Source organism: Oryx dammah, unplaced genomic scaffold (assembly GCF_014754425.2).
Source record: "Oryx dammah isolate SB20612 unplaced genomic scaffold, SCBI_Odam_1.1 HiC_scaffold_11229, whole genome shotgun sequence".
Taxonomy (NCBI): Eukaryota; Metazoa; Chordata; class Mammalia; order Artiodactyla; family Bovidae; genus Oryx; species Oryx dammah.
Window position 1 is genome coordinate 3,273,824 of NW_024080622.1, and position 21,657 is coordinate 3,295,480.

General features: G+C 39.5%; 1 protein-coding gene across 2 annotated transcripts in view; it reads right to left on the minus strand.

Annotated features, from left to right (window-relative positions):
* The window catches only part of LOC120861160 (protein AMN1 homolog), a 76,165-nt gene that overhangs the window by 39,433 nt on the left and 15,075 nt on the right, over window positions 1–21,657 (minus strand). The window lies entirely within an intron of this gene.

Consider the following 21,657-nt stretch of genomic DNA (forward strand, 5'->3'; position numbering starts at 1 on the left):
ACTCTTAAATGTTGACAGATATCATGGGTGAAAACTAGTATCTCATTACTAATTTAATTCTTATTTCTCTAATTGCTAGTAAGTTTAACATCTTTTTATAAAGTTGCTGGCTATCTAGATATTCTTTCCTCAAAATAATCTATTCATATCTTTTATCTATTTTGCTATGTTTTTTACTTAAATTTATGAGCTATTTTTGTGGTCAAATACATGACTGATTTTGTATGTGCTCTATAAATATTCGGAAAATGTGTATTTTCTATCTGAGAGTTGTAATGTTCTCTTTCTGTGTTTTATATACGTGTGTCTAAATATCTCTCTCCATGTATGTACATGTATGTGCACATATATATATTATGTGTGCTGATGTTAATCTCTCAGTCGTGTCCAACACTTTGCAACCCCATGGACTGTAGCCTACCAGACTCTTCTGTCCATGGGATTTTTCAAGCAAGAATACATTTCCTTCTCCAAGGGATCTTCCCAACCCCCATGGGAACCCAGGCCTCTGGTATTGCAGACAGGTTCTTTACCATCTGAGCCACTGTGTAGGTGATTATTCATTGATTAGTATCATTTAATTCTTCTATGTTCTTATTCTTTCTACTAAATCTGTAGAATTCTTAGTTTGCAATACTTGTATTTTTTAAAAAAATAGTTATTTATTTGGCTGTGCTGGGTCTTAGTTGCATCATGTGGGATCTTAGTTCCCTGACCAGGGATGGAAGCCTTGCCGCTTGCAGTAAGAAAATGGAGTCTTAACCACTGAACCACAGGGAAGTCCCTTACCTTTCATTTTTTACTTAAAAATTCTCTTGTAATTGATTTTTATAACTGTCAAGAGTTGCGCAGAATCTGAGAGTTGATCCTACTTACCAGTTTATGAGTTAGCTTTATTATCATTTTATGAATGCTGGCAGAAGAATGCTGGGTCAGTGAAAAATGACTTTATTGCTCAGGATAAGAGCAGTAGCCAGGGAACTTCCCAGGATTCTTCCGTGGTTAAGAATCTGCCTGCCAATGCAGGGGACTGGGGTTTGAACCCTGGTCCAAGAATTAAGAACCCACATGCTGCTAAGCAACTTAACCCTATACTTCACAACCACGAGCCTGTGCACCCTAGAGCTTGTGCTCCATAACAAGAGAAGCCACAGCAATGAGCATAGTAACCCCTGGTCGCTGCAACTAGAGAAAGCCCATGGGCAGCAATAAAGACCCAGCTCAGTCAAAAATAAATAAATTGAAAAAAAGAAAAAGAGTAGCAGCTGGAGCTTCATGTTTGTGTTGGTTATCCATGCCCCAGGTCCTACAGTATAATGTAGGAAAGTCGGTCCAGATAGATGTTTACTCATGTAGTGGGTTGTATTACAAGACAGAAACACTGAACTTGAGGGGGTTCACCATTTTTATAGCAACTGGAAGCAAGACTGCTCTTTTTGGAAGGAGAAAATACTTCATCTCTCAAGGCTGTTTACTACAAATACAACCTTGAGAAATGGCCTAGGTAATCAAGGCCCTGCATTCTTGTGCAAGAATGTGCAGGTCCATGGTGTTACCTCTTCCAACAATCCACCCCAGTAACTTCTTGGCTTAATTCAAATATTCATGGAAGTATGCCACTCTATCAGCTACTTTAATTTGACCAACAGAGGCTAAAACCTAATCTGTTCAATTTGTCTCTTAAAGCACTTAATTAAAGCTATTATCAATAGCCAACTCATTGGAAAAGACCCTGATCCAAGGAAATACTGAAAGCAAAGGAGAAAGGGGTGGCAGAGGATGAGGTAGTTAAATAGCATCACTGACTCAATGGATATGAAACTGAGCAAACTGTCAGAGATAATGGAGGACAGAGGAGCCTGGTGTGCTACAGTCCACAGGGTCACAAAGAGTTGGATATATGACTTACTGAGTGAACAACTATCAATGTCATGGTCTTTATAGACTGGGACCTGGGGACTGGAGACCACGAAAAGAGGGACGCAGGGGACTCAAGTCTCAAGTGAAACAAGGGTGCTTTATTTGTGGCAGAGTGTGCTTATATATCCCCATACAGGAAGCTTTAGGCAGCAAAAATAAAGTTGAGCAAAAACAGAACCGGGTGAATAACAATCATCACAGGGCCAAAAGACAATCCATATCTGAGTAATAGGGATGTGACTGAATAGTTTAAAGTAAAAGGTCACTGAAGGGAATCCATGTATGTGCTCTGTCTCATGACCTCAGTCCTAAGGACTGCGTGCAGCTCTGTTCATTTGTTTTCCAGGAACTGATAAGGAACAGAGGGCCCTTGAGAAACAGCACACAAAGGAAGAAAACAATTCCTTTAAGTTGATTCCTTAAAGTTGAATGTCCCCTGACATATCAGTAGTACTCCAAGTAGCAGGATAAGGCCAACCTGCAGTAACAACCTCAAAAGTAACTGCTGGGCCCCAGATTCAGCTAACTGTGAAAAAGTGTGGCGTGGGGGAAGGTAACCAGTAGGTGTTATTTTCAACACACAGGATGTGGTCAAAGTCCAGTCTATCACCTCTTATGAAAGATACAAGGGAATTTAGGTGGTTATTTCAATGACTACATTTTTCTTTTTTAGGGCTTTTAATTTTTTTAAATTTATCTGTTATTTTATCTATATTCATCTCTTAAGAATAACTGTTCCTTTGTTTTTGAACATTTCCAATATATTTGTTTTAAAATATCTTTCAAGTTATTCTACTGTCTGAAGTTAATAAAGTGTCAATTGTCCTATTTTCTGTTGAGTCTCTTTCATGCTAGTTTGTTCTTTAGGTACTTTGTAAATTTTGACTGTTAACACTTCTTTGGCAGAAGTAGTTTTGCGTGAGAATCCTGTGTTCTTGGTGTTGTGAAAGCAAACCTCATGGTGAAAGTCTGAGTTTTCCTCCACTTAAGGACACTGTCTTTGTCTGGTTGAATTGCAATAACAAAATGCCACAGATTGGATAGATTTGTTAAACAAAAGAACTTTAATTTTCACAGTTCTGGATGCTAGAAGGCTAAGATCAAAGTGCCAGCTGGTTGAGTTAGGGCTCTCTTCCTGACTCACAGCTGGCACCTTCTCTATGTGTCCTCTTATGGTAGAAGGGGCTAGGGATTTCTCTGGAGCTTCTTTGTAAAGACACTAATCCAGTTTGTAAGATTTTGAAATGGAGCAGGACCCTATCGTCCTTACCCCTACTCCATGTCCTCTGTCTGCCTTTTGTCTGTGGAAAACTTTAGTCAAAGAGAAAGTTTAATCAGAGAAGTAAGAAATGTGGAAAACAAAGAAAAAAAGAGACCAAATAATAATGTAGGCATTAAGCATGGTCAAGGACCTTTAGTTCTTTCTCAAGGCTACAGATAATATTCTGAGCCATATCCTGTGAACTGTTTTATAGATATTAAAACATAGGGGTGAAGAAGTTAACTACATAATGATCAGACTGTACCCATGAAATGAGCTGTCACAATTCCTAGAACTGGCCTCAAAGAAATGGTAACAAATGGACTTTGGAACTGAAGATTAATTGTACCTAAAACAACCAATTAAAACCAATTAAAAGACACTTGCTCCCTGGAAGAAAAGCTATGACAAACCTGCTGCTGCTGCTGTTAAGTCGCTTTAGTCGTGTCCTACTCTATGTGACCCCATAGACAGCAGCCCACCATGCTCCCCCATCCCTGGGATTCTCCAGGCAAGAATACTGGAGTGGGTGCCATTTCCTTCTCCAATGCATGAAAGTGAAAAGTGAAAGTGAAATTGCTCAGTCGTGTCCGACTCTTAGTGGCCCATGGACTGTAGCCTACCAGGCTCCTCTGTCCCTAGGATTTTCCAGGCAATAGTACTGGAGTGGATTGCCATTTCCTTCTCCAGGGGATCTTCCCGACCCAGGGATCGAACAGGGGTCTCCTGCATTGTAGACAGACGCTTTACCGTCTGAGCCACCAAGCTGAGTGCCAAAGAATTGATGCTTTTGAACTGTGGTGCTGGAGAAGACTCTTGAAAGTCCCTTGGGCTACAAGGGGATCCAACCAGTCTATCCAAAAGGAAATCAGTCCTGAATATTCATTGGAAGGACTGATGCTGAAGCTGAAACTCTGATATTTTGACCACTGGATGTAAAGAGTTGACTCATTGGAAAAGACCCTGATGCTGGGAAAGATTGAAGGCAGGAGGAGAAGGGGACGACAGAGGATGAGATGATTAGATGGCATCACTGACTCGATGGACATGAATTTGAGCAAGCTTCGGGAGTTGGTGATGGACAGGGAAGCCTAGCATGCTGCAGTCCATGGGGTCACAAAGAGTCAGACATGACTGAGCGACTGGACTGAACTGAACTGAAAACAACCAAGAGGACACTGGTCAGACCACTAATGACCAATTTGAGGATGACTGTCAGAGATGACTTCTGTTTCTCCGTGTAGCATCCCCCACTCCTGACTCTGTGTATAAAAGCTCTTACTCTCTGCTTCTTGGGGTGGGGAGTTGGCCTTTGGACATATGTTCAACCTCCCTACCAGTTGCCAGCATGTGAAATAAAGCAAATGTTCCTTTCCACCAACCCAGCATGTTTACTGGATTTTGGGTGGTGAGCAGCCAGACCCCACACTTTTTGGTAACAGCTCCACCCTCATGAGTTAAACACCTCCCAAAGGCTCCAGTTACTAAAGGCATCACCTTTATGGGTAGGATTGCAACATATGATACAAAAACATTTAGACCATAATAGGGCCTTATGAATATTCACAAATTCCAAAGCATAGTTAAATGGTATTTTTCCATCTGAGGATATTAACAGTGAAAATTCAGACCATATACCTGTGCATAATAAAGGCATGAGACACTAGGTTTTAAACAGGAATTCTAGTTTTGACTGGGATTTTATATCCTTGCCATCGATGTGGGCTGCTCTGGGAAGAGTATGACTTGAAGTGAGGTGACTGCAGAGTCAGCAGAGATAGATTCTGAAGGTGGGCAGAAAGTCCTTCCTTGAAGGGTGATCTGGGTAACACATCTCCATGGATATCACTCTCACTTACCAAAACTATGTATCATTATGTTTGTACATTTTAAGTAATTCATATTTAATAGACTGCAAGGAATAAGACTCATTGGAAAAGACTCTGATGCTGGGAGGGATTGAGGGCAGGAGGAGAAGGGGACGACAGAGGATGAGATGGCTTGGATGGCATCACCGACTCGATGGACGTGAGTTTGAGTGAACTCCAGGAGTTGGTGATGGACAGGGAGGCCTGGCGTACTGTGATTCATGGGGTCGCAAAGAGTAGGACATGACTGAGCGACTGAACTGAAGGAATAAGAAAGGTGACAAGTTTAGACATTCTCATCTCTCATTCTCTTCAACTCTGTTATGATGTTGAAATCAGATGTTCTACCATTAACAGAAATTTATGTCATTTATTCTAAAAGTTAAAAGCTTAGAAAAAAGGATCATTTGGGGAGTAACTGCTTTATTAAGATATAACTGACATAACAGTGGTTTTTAGTGAGTCTGCAGAGTTGTGCATCCATCTACTGCTGCTGTCGCTTTAGTCGTATCCGACTCTGTACGACCCCATACGGCAGCCCATCAGGCTGGAAAAGACCCTGATGCTTGGAAAGACTGAAATCAGGAGAAGGGGACGACAGAGGATGAGATGATTGGATGGCATCACTGTCTCGATGGATATGATTTTGAGCAAGCTCTGGGAGTTGGTGATGGACAGGGAAGCCTGGTGTGCTGCAGTCCATGGGGTCGCAAAGAGTTGAACACGACTGAGTGACTGAACTGAACTGACGAAAAGAAAATGAAAATAATAATTTGAAAAGGTATCTCCACTACCATGTTCATTGCAACTTTATTTACAATATTAAGATATGGAAATAACCTAAGTGTCCATCAATGAATAAATGTATAAAGAAATATGTGGCATATATACAATAAATATCACTCAGCCATAAAAAAGAATTATATCCTGCCATTTGCAGCAACATGGATAGACCTAGAGAGCATTATGCTAAGTGAGATGTCAGACAGAGAAAGCCAGATACCATATGACTTCTCTTATTTGTGGAGTATAAAAACAAAACAAAACAGAAAACCTAAACAAAAGTTCATGGATGCAGAAAACAGACTGGTGGTTCTTGGAGGTAGAAGCTGGGGGTAGGGGTTGGGGAGAAATAGCTGAACCGTTTGGTTTTTTTTTAGTTTAAATAAATTGAATTAAAATTTTAAAAAATTATATTTCTAACTGCCTATTTGTTATTTCAACTGGATGTTCTGATTAATTTTCCTGATAAGACACTCCTCCATAATTATCTAACGATATCACGATATTCCTGGTCAACAAAGTTAAAAACTTCAGAGTTATTTTTAACTTCTGTCTTTCTTTGTTCCCTTTATTCAAAACTGTTCACCATATCTCAGAGCCAGAGGCAGTGCTGTTAAAATGCTGGCCCAGTGAAGAGATTATGAACTTAGGTAAGGATGTAAACCAAGCAGTTTACATCATGGAGAAGTCCCATTCCTCTGGACTAAACAGCGCACTTAGTAACAGCTGACTGCTTTTCTGGATCAAGTTCCTTACCTTGTTAGAAGGTAACAAAAACCAAGGTAACTCCAGAAATAGCTTGCTGAACAACTAAGCTGAACATATTTTGACCCCAAAAGGTTAGAAAGTATTATCCGAAAATATGGGCCTTAACATGGGAAACAATACTCCAATATGACAATGAAGGTCATGTAGTCAGTCTTTTTGTTTTAATTCCATGTTTTGGATAATTTTTCTTCATATGTTCTCTTTTCATCTTTTTTCACTAAGCACTATGTTTTCAAGTTCCATCCAAGTGAACACATACACATCTATTCTTTACTCTCCTAGCAACTGCATACTGGCACCTCTCCCAGTGATGGACATTCCAATTCTCTTTTACCAGAATGAATTTTGCAATGACCATCATCACATATTTCTCCCGGTTTGGGCTCTTCCTACCCCTTTCCAAAATTTTAAAACAGTTTCCTGTCCCCTTATTCTTAGCTGCTCCCTAATTCGACTCTCTCTCTGCTCCCAGCATAGTTCCAGAACCTTCAATAACTTCCCATTGCTACATAAATTAAACACTCATTTCATTCTCGTGGCCAACATTCTGCTCCTAATCACCTGGCTTTATGTCTTACTATTCCACTATTGTATTTTCCAGCCAGAAAGAAATACTACGTACTGTCTTCTCACATATTTCTAACTTTCCTGTTTGTCAGACTTTGTTCTTTTTACTTTCTCTTGAATGTACTTCCATTTGTTAATCCCTCTTTTTGTCATTACTCCACCTATATTATAGTTATTTATATACTTGTGCTAGTCCCATAAGACTATACCTCTTTCATGCTAGTTATTTCCAACTATCTTTGGCATAGTGGTTCATATGCCCCATGTGTTTCTAAACGCATGGTTAACTGAATCTGTTGCTGTTCAGTCATTCAGTTGTGTCTGATTCTTTGCAACCCCATGGAATGCAGCATGCCAGGCTTCCCTGTCCTTCACTATCTCCACTGAATACTTAGGGTTGATTTCCTTTAGGAGTGACTGGTTTGATGACCTTTTTGTCAAAGGCACTCTCAAGGGTCTTCCCCAGCACCACAGTTCTAAAGCATCAATTCTCTGGTGCTCAGCCTTCTTTATGGTCCAACTCTCACATCCATATATGAACATGGGAAAAACCATAGCTTTGACTATATAGACATTTGTCAGCAAAGTGGTGTCTCTGCTTCTTAATATGCTGTCTATGTTTGTCATAGCTTTTCTTCCAAGGAGCAAGCATCTTTTAATTTCATGGCTGCAGTCACTGTCCGCAGTGATTTTGGAACCCAAGAAAGTATAGTCGGTCACTGCTTCCACTGTTTTCCCATCTACCTACCATGAAGTGACGTGACTGGGGGCTTCCCTGGTGGCTCAGTGGTAAAGAATCCACTTGCAGTGCAGGAGCTGCAAGAGATGTGGGTTCGATCCTTGGCTGGGTTCAATCCCCTGGAGGAGGGTACAGCAACCTACTCCAGTATTCTTGCCTGGAGAATCTGGGGGACAAAAGACCCTGATAGGCTACAGTCCATAGGGTCACAAAGAGTCAGATATGACTGAAGCAACTTAGCTGTATGCACAATGGGATTGGATGCCATGATCTTAGTTTTTTGAATGTTGAGTTTTAAGCCAGCTTTTTCACTCTCCTCTTTCACCTTCATCAAGAGATTCTTTAGTTCTTCACTTTCTGCCATTAGGATGGTGTCATCTGCATATCTGAGGTTACTGATATTTCTTCCCATAATCGTGATTCCAGCTTGTGCTTCATCCAGCTTGGCATTTCAATGATGCACAATCCACATCAGTTAAATGAGCACAGTGACTACAGCCTTGACATACTCATTTGCCAATTTTGAAACAGTCTGTTGTTCCATGTTCAGTTCTAGCTGTTGCTTCTTGTCCTGCATACAAGTTTCTTGGAGGCAGGTAAGGTGGTCTGGTATTTCTATCTCTTTAAGAATTTTCCACAGTTTGTTGTGATCCACAGAGTCAAAGGTTTTGGTGTAGTCAGTGAAGCAGAAGTAAATGTTTTTCTGGAACGCTCTTGCTTTTTCTATGATCCAGCAGATGTTTGGCAATTTGATCTCTAGTTCCTCTGCCTTTTCTAAATATAACTTGTACATCTGGAAGTTCTCAGTTCACATGCTGTTGAAGCCTAGTTTGAAGGATTTTGAGCATTACCTTGCTAGCATGTGAAATGAGCGTAATTGTGGCATAGTTTGAACATTCTTTGGCATTGCCTTTCTTTGAGATTGGAATGAAAACTGACCTATTCCAGTCCTGTGGTGACTGCTGAGTTTTTCCCAAATTTGCTGGCATATTGAGTGCAGCACTTTCACAGCATCCTCTTTTAGGAACTGAATATCTCAGCTGGAATTCCATCATCCCCACTAGCTTTGTTTGTAGTAATGCTTCCTAAAACCCACTTGACTTCATACTCCAGGATGTCTGGCTGTAGGTAGTGACCACAACATTCTGGTTATCCATGTCATTAAGACCTTTTTTGTATAGCTCTTCTGTGTATTCTTGCACCTCTTCTTAATCTTTTCTGCTTCTGTGAGGTCATTGCTGTTTCTCTCCTTTACTGTGCCCATCTTTGCATGAAAGGTTCCCTTGGTATCTCTGGTTTTCTTGAAGAGATCTCTAGTCTTTCCCATTCTAGTGTTTTCCTCTATTTCTTTGCATTCAATGTTCACTTAAGAAGGCTTTCTTATCTATCCTTGCTATTCTCTGGAACCCTGCATTCAGTTGGGTATATCTTTCCCTTTTTCCTTTTCCTTTCACTTCTCTTCTTTCCTCAGCTATTTCTAAGACCTCCTCAGACAACCACTTTGCCTTTTTGCATTTCTTTTTTCTTTTTTGGTGGGGGTGGTGGTGGTTCTGGTAGCCACCTCCTGTACAATGTTAGGAACCTCCATCCATTGTTCTTCAGGCACTCTGTCTATCAGATCTAATCCCTTGAATCTGTTAGTCACTTCCACTGTATAATCTTAAGGGATTTATTTAGGTCATACCTGAATGGTCTAGTGGTTTTCCCTACTTTCTTCAATTTAAGTCTGAATTTTGCAATAAGGAGCTCATGATCTGATCCATAGTCAGCTCCTGGTCTTGTTTTTGCTAACTGTATATAGCTTCTCCATCTTTGACTACAAAGAATATAATCAATCTGATTTTGTTATTGATCATCTGGTGACCATCTACACATTGGCCATGTGTAGAGTCATCTCTTGTGTTGTTGGAAGAGGGTACTTACCTGAATAGTAACTCCTAAAAATAAGAAACGATGGGTACAAAGAGATGGAAGACTTGAATCTGCCCACAGAAGTTCAGAGGATCATTTGCATGGAACCCTCAAGGGACCTTAGAATAGAGTTCAGAACTAAGAGATAGGAATTAAGTCACATCTTAGGGAAAAAAGGTCAGGCCTTAGGTAACAAAGCCCTTGTTACACTGCTTTCCATGGTAGGTATGAAATAAAATTAATAACTAATATAAATGAATACTTACTATGTGCCAACCACTATTTCATGGAATTTACATGTACTGGCTTTTAATCTTCATAGCAGTTCAATAAGGCAGGTAATATTACCATGATCTTTCATTTACAGATGAGAAAACTGAAATTCAGACAAGTTATATCATTTGCATAAGACTGTATAAATAGCAAATGTTAAGTGTATGTATAGAACCCAGGTAGTCTGTTTGCCTAATTTCTACTCTTAACCTACTGTGTCTTTCAGTTCAGTTTAGTTCAGTCACTAAGTTGAATACAACTATTAACGACCCCGTAGACTGCAGCATGCCAGGCTTCCCTGTCCTTCACCAACTCCCGGAGCTTGCTCAAACTCACGTCCATCGAGTCAGTGATGCCATCCAATCATCACATCCTCTCTCGTCCTGCCTTTAATCTTTCCGAGCATCAGGGTCTTTCCCAATGAAGGCTCATTGTTCTTTGAATCAGGTGGCCAAAGTATTGGAGTTTCAGCTTCAGCACCAGTCCTTCCAATGAATATTCAGGCCTGATTTCCTTTAGGATTGACTGGTTTGATCTCTGTTGTCCAAGGGACTCTCAAGAGTCTTCTCCAACACTACAGTTCAAAAGCATCAATTCTTCAGTGCTCAGCTTTCTTTCACGTCCATACATGACTACTGGAAAAACCATAGTTTAGAGTACACTGACCTTTGTCAGTAAAGGGAATGTCTCCACTTTTCAATATGCTGTCTAGGTTGGTCACAGCTTTTCTTCCAAGGAGCAAGTGTCTTTTCATTTCATGGCTGCAGTCACCATCTGTAGTGATTTTGGAGCCCAAGACAATAAAGTCTGTCATTGTTTCCATTGTTTCCCTATCTATTAGCCATAAAGTGATAGGACCAGATACCATGATCTTAGTTTTCTGAATGTTGAGTTTTAAGCCAGTGTTTTCACTCTCTTCTTTCACTTTCATCAAGAGGCTTTTAAGTTCCTCTTCGCTTTCTGCCATAAGGGTGATATCATCTGCATATCTGAGGTTATTGATATTTCTCCCAACAATCCTGATTTTAGCTTGTGTTTCATCCAGTCTAGCATTTCACATGATACACTCTGCACAGAAGTTAAATAAGCAAAGTGAAAATATACAGCCTTGATGTACTCCTTTCCCAACTGGAAACAGTCCATTGTTCCATGTCTGATTCTAATTGTTGCTTCTTAAGGGCCTAGATCTGATAGAGTGCCTGATGAACTATGGAATGAGGTTCGTGACATTGTACAGGAGACAGGGATCAAGACCATCCCCATGGAAAAGAAATGCAAAAAAGCAAAACGGCTGTCTGGGGAGGCCTTACAAATAGCTGTGAAGAGAGGCGAAAAGCAAAGGACAAAAGGAAAGATATAAGCATCTGAATGCAGAGTTCCAAAGAATAGCAAGAAGAGATAAGAAAGCCTTCTTCAGTGATCAATGCAAAGAAATAGAGGAAAACAACAGAATGGGAAAGACTAGAGATCTCTTCAAGAAAATTAGAGACACCAAGGGAACATTTCATGCAAAGATGGGCTCGATGAAGGACAGAAATGATCTGGACCTAACAGAAGCAGAAGATATTAAGAAGAGGTGGCAAGAATACACAGAAGAACTGTACAAAATAGATCTTCACGACCCAGATAATCATGATAATGTGATCACTCATCTAGAGCCAGACATCCTGGAATGTGAAGTCAAATGGGCCTTAGAAAGCATCACTACGAACAAAGGTAGTGGAGGTGATGGAATTCCAGTACAGCTATTTCAAATCCTGAAAGATGATGCTGTGAAAGTGCTGCACTCAATATGCCAGCCAACTTGGAAAACTCAGCAGTGGCCACAGGACTGGAAAAGGTCAGTTTTCATTCCAATCCCAAAGAAAGGCAATGCCAAAGAATGCTCAAACTACTGCACAATTGCACTCATCTCACATGCTAGTAAAGTAATGCTCAAAATTCTCCAAGCCAGGCTTCAGCAATACATGAACTGTGAACTCCCTGATGTTCAAGCTGGTTTTACAAAAGGCAGAGGAACCAGAGATCAAATTGCCAACATCCACTGGATCATGGAAAAAGCAAGAGAGTTCCAGAAAAACATCTATTTCTGCTTTATTGACTATGTCAAAGCCTTTGACTGTGTGGATCACAATAAACTGTGGAAAATTCTGAAAGAGATGGGAATACCAGACCACCTGACCTGCCTCTTGAGAAATCTGTATGCAGGCCAGGAAGCAACAGTTAGAACTGGACATGGAACAACAGACTGGTTCCAAATAGGAAAAGGAGTACATCAAGGCTGTATATTGTCACCCTGATTATTTAACTTCTATGCAGAGTACATCATGAGAAACGCTGGACTGGAAGAAGCACAAGCTGGAATCAAGATTGCTGGGAGAAATATCAGTAACCTCAGATATGCAGATGATACCACCCTTATGGCAGAAAGTGAAGAGGAGCTAAAAAGCCTCTTGATGAAAGTGAAAGAGGAGAGTGAAAAAGTTGGCTTAAAGCTCAACATTCAGAAAACGAAGATCATGACATCCAGTCCCATCACTCCATGGGAAATAGATGGTGAAACAGTGGAAACAATGTCAGACTTTAATTTTGGGGGCTCCAAAATCACTGCAGATGGTTACTACAGCCATGAAATTAAAAGACATTTATTCCTTGGAAGAAAAGTTATGACCAACCCAGATAGCATATTGAAAACCAGAGACATTACTTTGCCGACTAAGGTCTGTCTAGTCAAGGCTATGGTTTTTCCTGTGGTCATGTATGGATGTGAGAGTTGGACTGTGAAGAAGGCTGAGCGCTGAAGAATTGATGCTTTTGTACTGTGGTGTTGGAGAAGACTCTTGAGAGTCCCTTGGACAGCAAGGAGATCCAACCAGTACATTCTAAAGGAGATCAACTCTGGGATTTCTTTGTAAGGAATGATGCTAAAGCTGAAACTCCAGTACTTTGGCCACCTCATGAGAAGAGTTGACTCACTGAAAAAGACTCTGATGCTGGGAGGGATTGGGGGCAGGAGGAGAAGAGGACGACCAAGGATGAGATGGCTGGATGGCATCACTGACTCAATGGACGTGAGTCTGAGTGAACTCCGGGAGATGGTGATGGACAGGGAGGCCTGGTGTGCTGCGATTCATTGGGTCGCAAAGAGTCGGACACGACTGAGTGACTGAACTGAACTGACCTGCACACAGATTTCTCAGGAGGCAGATAAGGTGGTTCGATATTCCTATCACTTGAAGAAGTTTCCACAGTTTGCTGTGATCCAAACAGTCAAAGGCTTTAGTGTAGTCAATGAAGCAGAAGTAGATATTCTAGAAATCTCCTGCTTTTTCTATGATGCAATGGATGTTGGCAATTTGACCTCTGGTTCCTCTGACTTTCCTAAATCTAGCTTGAACATCTGGAAGTTCTCAGTTCACATACTGCTGAAGCCTAGAATGGAGAATTTTGAGCATTACTTAGCTAGTGTGTGAGATGAGTGCAATTGTGCAGTATTTTGAACATTCTTTGGCATTGCTTTCCTTTGGGCTTAGAATGAAAACTGACCTTTTCCAGTCCTATGGCCATTGCTGAGTTTTCCAAGTTGGCTGGCATATTGAGTGCAGTACTTTCACAGTATCATCTTTTAGGATTTGAAATAGTTCAGCTGGAATTTCATCACCTAGACTAGCTTTGTTCATAGTAATGCTTCCTAAGGCCCTTTTGACTTTGCACTCCAGGATGTCTGGCTCTAGGTTAGCGACCACACCATCATGATTATCTGAGTCATGAAGATCTTTTTTTGTATAGTTCTGTGTATTTTTGCCACCTCTTTCTAATATGTTCTGCTTCTGTTAATATGTTGCTCTTTTTCTCCTTTATTGAGCCCATCTTTGCATGCAATGTTCCCTTGGTATCTCTAATTTTCTTGAAGAGATCTCTAGTCTTTCCCATTCTATTGTTTTCCTCTATTTCTTCTTATTGATCACTTAAGAAGGCTTTCTTAATCTCCTTGCTATTCTTTGAAATTCTGCATTCAGATGGATATATCTTTCCTCTTCTCCTTTGTCTTTCGATTCTCTTCTTTTCCAAGCTATTTGTAAGGCCTTCCCAGACTACCATTTTGCCTTTTTGCATTTCTTTTTCTTGGGGATGATTTTGATCATAGCCTCTGGTACAAGGATACAAACTTCCATCCATAGTTCTTCAGGCACTCTATGTAGCAGATCTAATCTCCTGAATCTATTTGCCACTTCCACATATAATTATAATTGTATAAACTGGGCATTGTTTTCACTTTGCCTCAGTCTCTTCATTCTTTCTGGAGCTATTTCTCCACTGTTCTCCAGTAGAATATTGGGCATCTACTGACCTGGGGAGCTCATCTTTCCATGTCATATCTTTTTGCCTTTTCATACTGTTCATGGGGTTCTCAAGGCAAGAATACTGAAGTAGTTTGCCACTCCTTTCTCCAGTGGACGACGTCTTGTCAGAATTCTCCCCCATAACCCATCCGTCTTGGGTGGCCCTACACATCATGGCTCAGTTTCACTGAGTTAGACAGGACTATGATCCAAGTGATCAGTTTGGTTAGTTTTCTGTAATTGTGGTTTCCATTCTGTCTGCCCTCTGAAGGATAAAGATAGGAGGCTTGTGAAGCTTCCTGATGGGAAGGCCTGGCTGTGGGGGAATGTGGGTCTTGCTCTGATGGGCTATGCTCAATAAATCTTTAATCCGATTTTCTGTTGATGGGTGGGGCTGTTTCCTCCCTGTAGTTTGGTCTTAGGCCAAACTATGGTATGGGGATGGTGACCTTCTTCAAAAGGGCTTATGCCAGGACTGTTGTATTTAGTGCTCCTTACCCCATGGCCGGCCACTGTCGATCCACGTCTCCCCCAGGGACTCCTGGACACTCACAGGCAAGTTTGGCTCAGTCTCTATTTGGGTCACTGCTCCTTTCTTCTGGGTCCTGGTGCACACTAGGTTTGGTTTGTGCCCTCCAAGAGTGTTGCCCCAGTCCTGTGGAAGTTCTGTAATCAAATCCCACTGGCCTTCAAAGTCAAATTCCCTGGGGGTTCTCAGTCCCTTTACTGGATCCCAGGTTGGGAAATATGTTATGGCCCTAGAACTTTTGCAACAGTGTGAGAAATTCTTTGGTATAACTGTTCTCCTGTTTGTGGATTATCCGCTCAGTGATTCTATGGTGGGGCTGTCCTCGCAGCAGGCCACTGCTGACCCATGCCCCCACAGGAGACAAACACTCAAAGGCAGGTCTGGCTCAGTCTCTTGTGGGGTCCCTGGGTCCTGGTGCGAATGTTTTGTTTGAGCCCTCTGAGCTCTCTGGTGGGTATGGGGTTTGATTCAAAACATGATTTTGCCCCTCCTACTGTCTTGTTGGGGCTTCTCCTTTGCCCCTGGATAGGCGGCATCTTTTTTTTGGTGGGATCCAACATTCTTCTGTCAATGGTTGTTCAGCTATTAGTTGCAACTTTGGAGTTCTCGTAGGAGAAGATGAGTGCTTGTCCTTTTACTCTGCCATCTTTCTGGTAACTTTTGCTTATCAAGTTCTTTGCTTTCCTTGAATTTGACTGTAGCTGTTTTGACTTGTGGATTTATTTGTACTGGTTTTGTCTTACTCCTGGCTTGTTTTCACTTTTGTGAAGCCTGAGGCTGATGCCATGGACGAAGGCTGAGGCGTTGGTGGGTGGAGGAGACCTCTGCCGCCTCCATGGGCCTTGGGAAACCTATGAAGTGCCCCAAGAACCCTTTGATGTGCCATGGCTGCTCAGCTTTCTCAGATGCCAAACCACTCTGTCTTTACTGACAGAAAAGATATTCTGTTTGGATAAAGTATAAAAACTATGCCAAGAACTAAAACAAGATACTTTATTCAGGACTCTATGCAAGTCTGAGTCTACATAAAGGAGAATCAATAGATTTTTCTTTTATGAAAAGTGACTGTGGACTGAGGGCCAGAAGTTAATGAGATATAACATAAACGTCAAATCCTACTCTTTTAGAAGGCATTTGGTAGATTAAAGCAATTTTTCTTCTCATTCTTAACTTTTTCTGTGGCAATATTAATAGACTGAAAGCTCCTGGAGATAAACAATTTCCTTTATAACTGCAATTTCCAGCACAATTTCTGGTGGGAAATAATTAATAATAACAATAACTAGCATTTAGTATATACTACTTGCTGCTGCTACTGCTGCTTAAGTCGGTTCATTCATGTCCGACTCTGTGCGACCCCAGAGACGGCAGCCCACCAGGCTCCCCCGTCCCTGGGATTCTCCAGGCAAGAACACTGGAGTGGATTGTCATTTCCTTCTCCAATGCATGAAAGTGAAAAGTGAAAGTGAAGTCGCTCAGTCCTGTCTGATTCTTAGTGACCCCATGGACTGCAGCCTACCAGGCTCCTCCGCCCATGGGATTTTCCAGGCAAGAGTACTGGAGTGGGGTGCCATCGCCTTCTCCAACATATTGCTTGCTAGTGTTAAAATAAAATGGAAACTAAGCTTGAAAATCCTCCAAGAAAACAAAACCAGTTAGGCTACATAAGTGAAACTCTAGATTATTTCATGAACTTAAGCAAAAGTTAACTTAGACTATTTCTTATATATGCTTCTGATAACAATAGGTAAAACTTAAATCATCTTCCAAAATAGTATAAGATAAACATTTTTAACCAAATTCCTGTCATTCGTAAACTTCCACTGTAATAGCCAATCACTGTAAATGTTAAATGACTTCCTCATTCTCACTTTATAAACCATCCTGTAACTACATAACTCTGAACTTCTAACAACTTTCAGTTGAAGTCTCTGTTCATGAATAGCTTCTTCCTCATTCAAAAAAATATTCATAACAAATAAATCTCTCTTTATTTTCTTCTGACAGTTTTTGGTGTCAGAAGTGGGACCTATAGACAACCCCTGATTAGTCAAGGGCCTGGTGAGTAAACAAGAACCAGTACTAATAGAGTTCATTATGCTCACTATTTTCTCACTGACCATGGAGTTTCATGGTAAATCTCTCTTGGATCCAAGAATCACTACCTTTTGTGTTGAGCTCTCCAATTTTACTAAGAACTGTTACTGAAACTTTGTGGTAAGTACCCAACTCTGTTCAAAAAGTGGGGGGTTGGGAGGAGTAATCCTCTGGTTTCAGAACAGTTGTTAAAAAACCGGACCCTTCAGAGTTAATTTATTCTAGAGAATCTAAGGTGAAGATGGGTTCTACCTGGTAATCACAGACCAAGATCTTGAGACTTTTTGAAAAAATGGGTGAACTTTATGAAGGATAACTAGATTTGCAGTAGCCACTTTGGGGAATCTTTAATTTAGATATGATAGTCCATCTCAGTGATACTCTTAAAAAAAGAATATCCCAAACTTCTCAGAGACAATGGTAGGCAAAAACTTCTAAAAGACAAAATGACACCAAAAATAGCTTGCCTGAAAGAATCCTTATAGCACACAGACAGAAAAATTTTGGTAAAACAAACTCTGGCCATAAGCAGGTAACCTTAATTTATTCCATCTGTCAGAAACAATTTGGATTCAGCTATTTTATTTTTTTTAAGCTTTATATTATTGTACCTGATGCATGGCTAAATTTTTAAAGTGAAAGTTATATGATCTGTGCCTATTTATGCATATAGATGCATGGATACACAAATTCATGTATGCTATGTGAAAATTTTTAGAGAGCTCTATTTAATCTATTTAAAGGAAAATAAGCACTTATATAAATTATAGAGACTAACCCACATGTTTTTCAAGTTTGTATTATCTGGAATAAACTTTGCTAATAAAAGCCAACTTAAATGTGTCAGTTTAATAAAACAGGCTTGTCCTCAGGGTTGTCAATATTAAATATAATGTGAACACACAACCATTTCTACCCAGGTTTAATAGTCAAAGAAGTTTGTGCTATTCCTATGCTACAAAATTTGTCAGCAAGAAAAACAATATAAGATGATTATTAGCTGTTTAATGTTTAAGGCCAAGCATATTTCTTAAAAACAAGTAGATTAAATAGATGTAAGATAAAAGTTTATACTAAGTTAAATTAAATGATGGATATTCATTACCTATCATAGCTTTTCTAGACTGCTTCTAAACATGATAATATACTGAAACATTAATTTTTACATACTTTTGGCTTTTTAATTTTTACAATTGTTTATTTTTTAATTTTTTAAAAAATATTTATTATTATTATTTTATTTTTAGTTATGTTGGATCTTAGTTGCAATACTTGGGATCTTGCTTGTGGACAAAGGCTCTTCATTGCAGTGTGAGGGCTTCTCTCTAGTTGTGGTGTGCAAGATTAATTTCTCTGCAGCACGTGGAATCTTAGTTTCCGAACCAGAGATTGAACTAACCACTGGACAACTGGAGAAGTCCCTACTGAGGCTGAGTAATAAACATGCCTCTTGCAGATTAAAAAAATTACAAAATAGAAAATATGAACAGGCCAGTTATGAATTTGAATTAAATTGAATCAGTAATTAAAAAATCCCCCAACAAACAAAACTTCAGGACCAAATGGCTTTATAAGTGAATTCTACCAGCAATTTAGGAAAAAAGTTAACAAGTTTATTTGTTCCTCCCAAATAAATCCAAAAAATTGCAGACCAAGGAACACTTCCAAACTCATTCTTTAAGTGAATATCATCAATCTGATACCCAAACCAGACAAAAATATCACAGAAAAGAAAATTATAGGCCAACATAACTGATGAACATAAATGTGAAAATCCTCATCAAAATATTAGCAAGCTGAATTCAATAGTACATTAAAAGAGTCATCAGGGATGGGATGAATCAATCTCATCCCTGAATAGTTCAATATCCACAAAGAAATCAATGTGTTATACCATATTAACATACTGAAGAAAAATATCATCATCTCAATAAATGTATAAAAACTTTTGACAAAATTCAACATCTAGTTGTGATAAAAACTCTCAACAAAGTTGGTATAGAAGTAATGTACCATAACATAATAAAGGCCATATATGACAAGCCCACATCTAACATCATATTCAACAGTGAAAAGTTGAGGGCAATTCCTCTAAGATAAGGAACAAGACAAAGATACCACTCTCACCAATTCTATTCAATGTAGTATTGTACCAAGCCACAGCAATCAGAAAAGAAAAAGAAATAAAAGGAATCGACATAAGAAAGGAAGAATTAAAACCATCACTGTTTGCAGATGACATGATACTACACATAGAAAATCCCAAAGCCACCATCTAAAACACCATATTTGATCAGTGACTTCAGTAAACTTGCAGGATACAATATACAGAAATCTGTTGCATTTCTGTATATTAACAGTGAACTATCAGACAGAGGAATTAAAAAAAAAATCCCATGTTCAACTACATCAAAAAGAATAAAATACCTAGGAATAAATATAACTAAGGAGGTAAAAGATCTGTACTTAGAAAACAATAAAGCACTGATGAAAGAAACTGAAGATGATACAAACAGATGAAAAGATATACTGTTTTCATGAATTGAAAGAATTAATATTGTTGCAATGATCATACTACTCAAGGCCATCTACAGATTCTATGCAATTCCTATCAAAACACCACTGACATTTTTCAGAGAACTAGAAAAAATAATCTGACAATCTGTATGGAAACACAAAAGACTCCTCAACAGCCAAAACAACCTTGAGTAAGAAGGACACAGATGGAAGTATCATGCTTCCTTTCACATTGTACTACAAAGCTACAGAAATCAAAACAGTATTGTACTGGCACAAAAACAGACACATTAGGTTAAATGGAGCAGAATACAAAGTCTAGAAATAAACATTTTGGTCAGGACAAGTATACTTTAAAAACAAAAAACAAATTTATACAAAGATATCAGATTTGTGATTACCAGAAGCAGGGGGAATTGAATGAAGGCATTAATCTTTAAGGTACAAACTTGCAGTTATAGGACAAATAGGTGCTAGGGATGGAATGTACAACATGGCAAATACAATTAACACTGTATGTCACATATAAAAGTTGTTATGAGAATAAGTCCTAAGAGTTCTCATCATGAGAAAAAAATTTTTTTTCTATTTTATTTTGAATCTATATAAGATGACAGATGTTCACTGAACTGTCAGTCAAGTCATTATGCAGTATATTTCAAACTTACACAGTGCTGCATGTCAATTATTTCTCAATGAAACTGTGAGAAAAAGTTGTACTGTAAAAAAAACCTCTCTAAAAAATATGTTTTGTAATTATGTATTCATGAATTTGCTAATCTACTACAGGATGCTGCTATATGACAGACAGTTCAACAACTGCATGCTTCTGAGTTTCCACTGGAAAATAATTGTTAATAAAAGTTAAATTTAATAATCATATATAAAAATAAATACTAGAAACAAAAATGAAAGAAAACAACTTTGTATACAAGGTATGAGAGAGAAATGGGATGTATTTCTATATGAAAATGAAAGTTGATCAGTTGTGTCCAACTCTTTGAGGCCCCACCGATGGTGGCCCGCCAGGCTCCTCTGTCCATGGAATTCTCCAGGCTAGACTGGAGTGGGTAGCTGCTTCCTTCTCCAGGGGATCTTCCTGACCAAGAAATCGAACCCAGGTCTCCTGTGCTGCTGGTGGATTCTTTACCAATGGAGCCACCAGGGAAGCCCCAAAAGACTGCAGTAGGTAGCCTATCCCTTCTCCAGCGGATCTTCCTGACCCGGGAATTGAACTGGGGTCTCCCCATCACAGGTGGATTCTTTACCAACTGAGCTATCAGGGAAGAATATGTAAAGAATATAGGTTGTGTTTTTGTTATGGAAAGAAAGGGAGTAATTTTATACAGTAACTCTGTAAAGTAAAATTACTGATTACTCCAAAATGAGCAAAAGGACTAATACAAAGTCTAAATGAATATAGAAAGTTGCTTGTTTATAAATTTTATGTTGAAAAGTGGAATTTAGCTAAACTTAAATAGATTTATTTATAAGAGTTTTAAAAATGAGCTCAGTAATAAACTGATACAAATTGGAGGAACCCTGCCCCCCCTGTGTTAAAAAGTAGATTACTGATCTACTCTTAGTATTATAAAAGGTTTTCCTTTACCTTTTGTGTAATCTATCTAGAAACTAAAGATTCTGGGGGGCAGTCCTAAGATGGTGGAGGAATAGGATGGGGAGACCACTTTCTCCCCAACAAATTCATCAAAAGGATATTTAAACGCTGAGTAAATTCCACAAAACAACTTCTGAACGCCAGCAGAGGATATCAGGCACCTATTGTCTTTGAAAGGAGGTAGGAAAAAATATAAAAGACAAAAAGAGAGACAAAAGAGGTAGGGATAGGAGCTCCATCCCGGGAAGTGAGTCTTAAAAAGAGAGAAGTTTCCAAACACCAGGAAACACTCTCACTGCCGAGTCTGTGGCGAACCTTAGAACCACAGAGGGCAACATATCTGGGAGGAAAAATAAACAAATAATTAAAACCCACAGATCACGTGCCCAACGGTAACTCCCCCAGTAGAGAAGCAGCGCAGACGCCTGCAACCGCCACTAGCAAGCAGGGGCTGGGCAGGGAG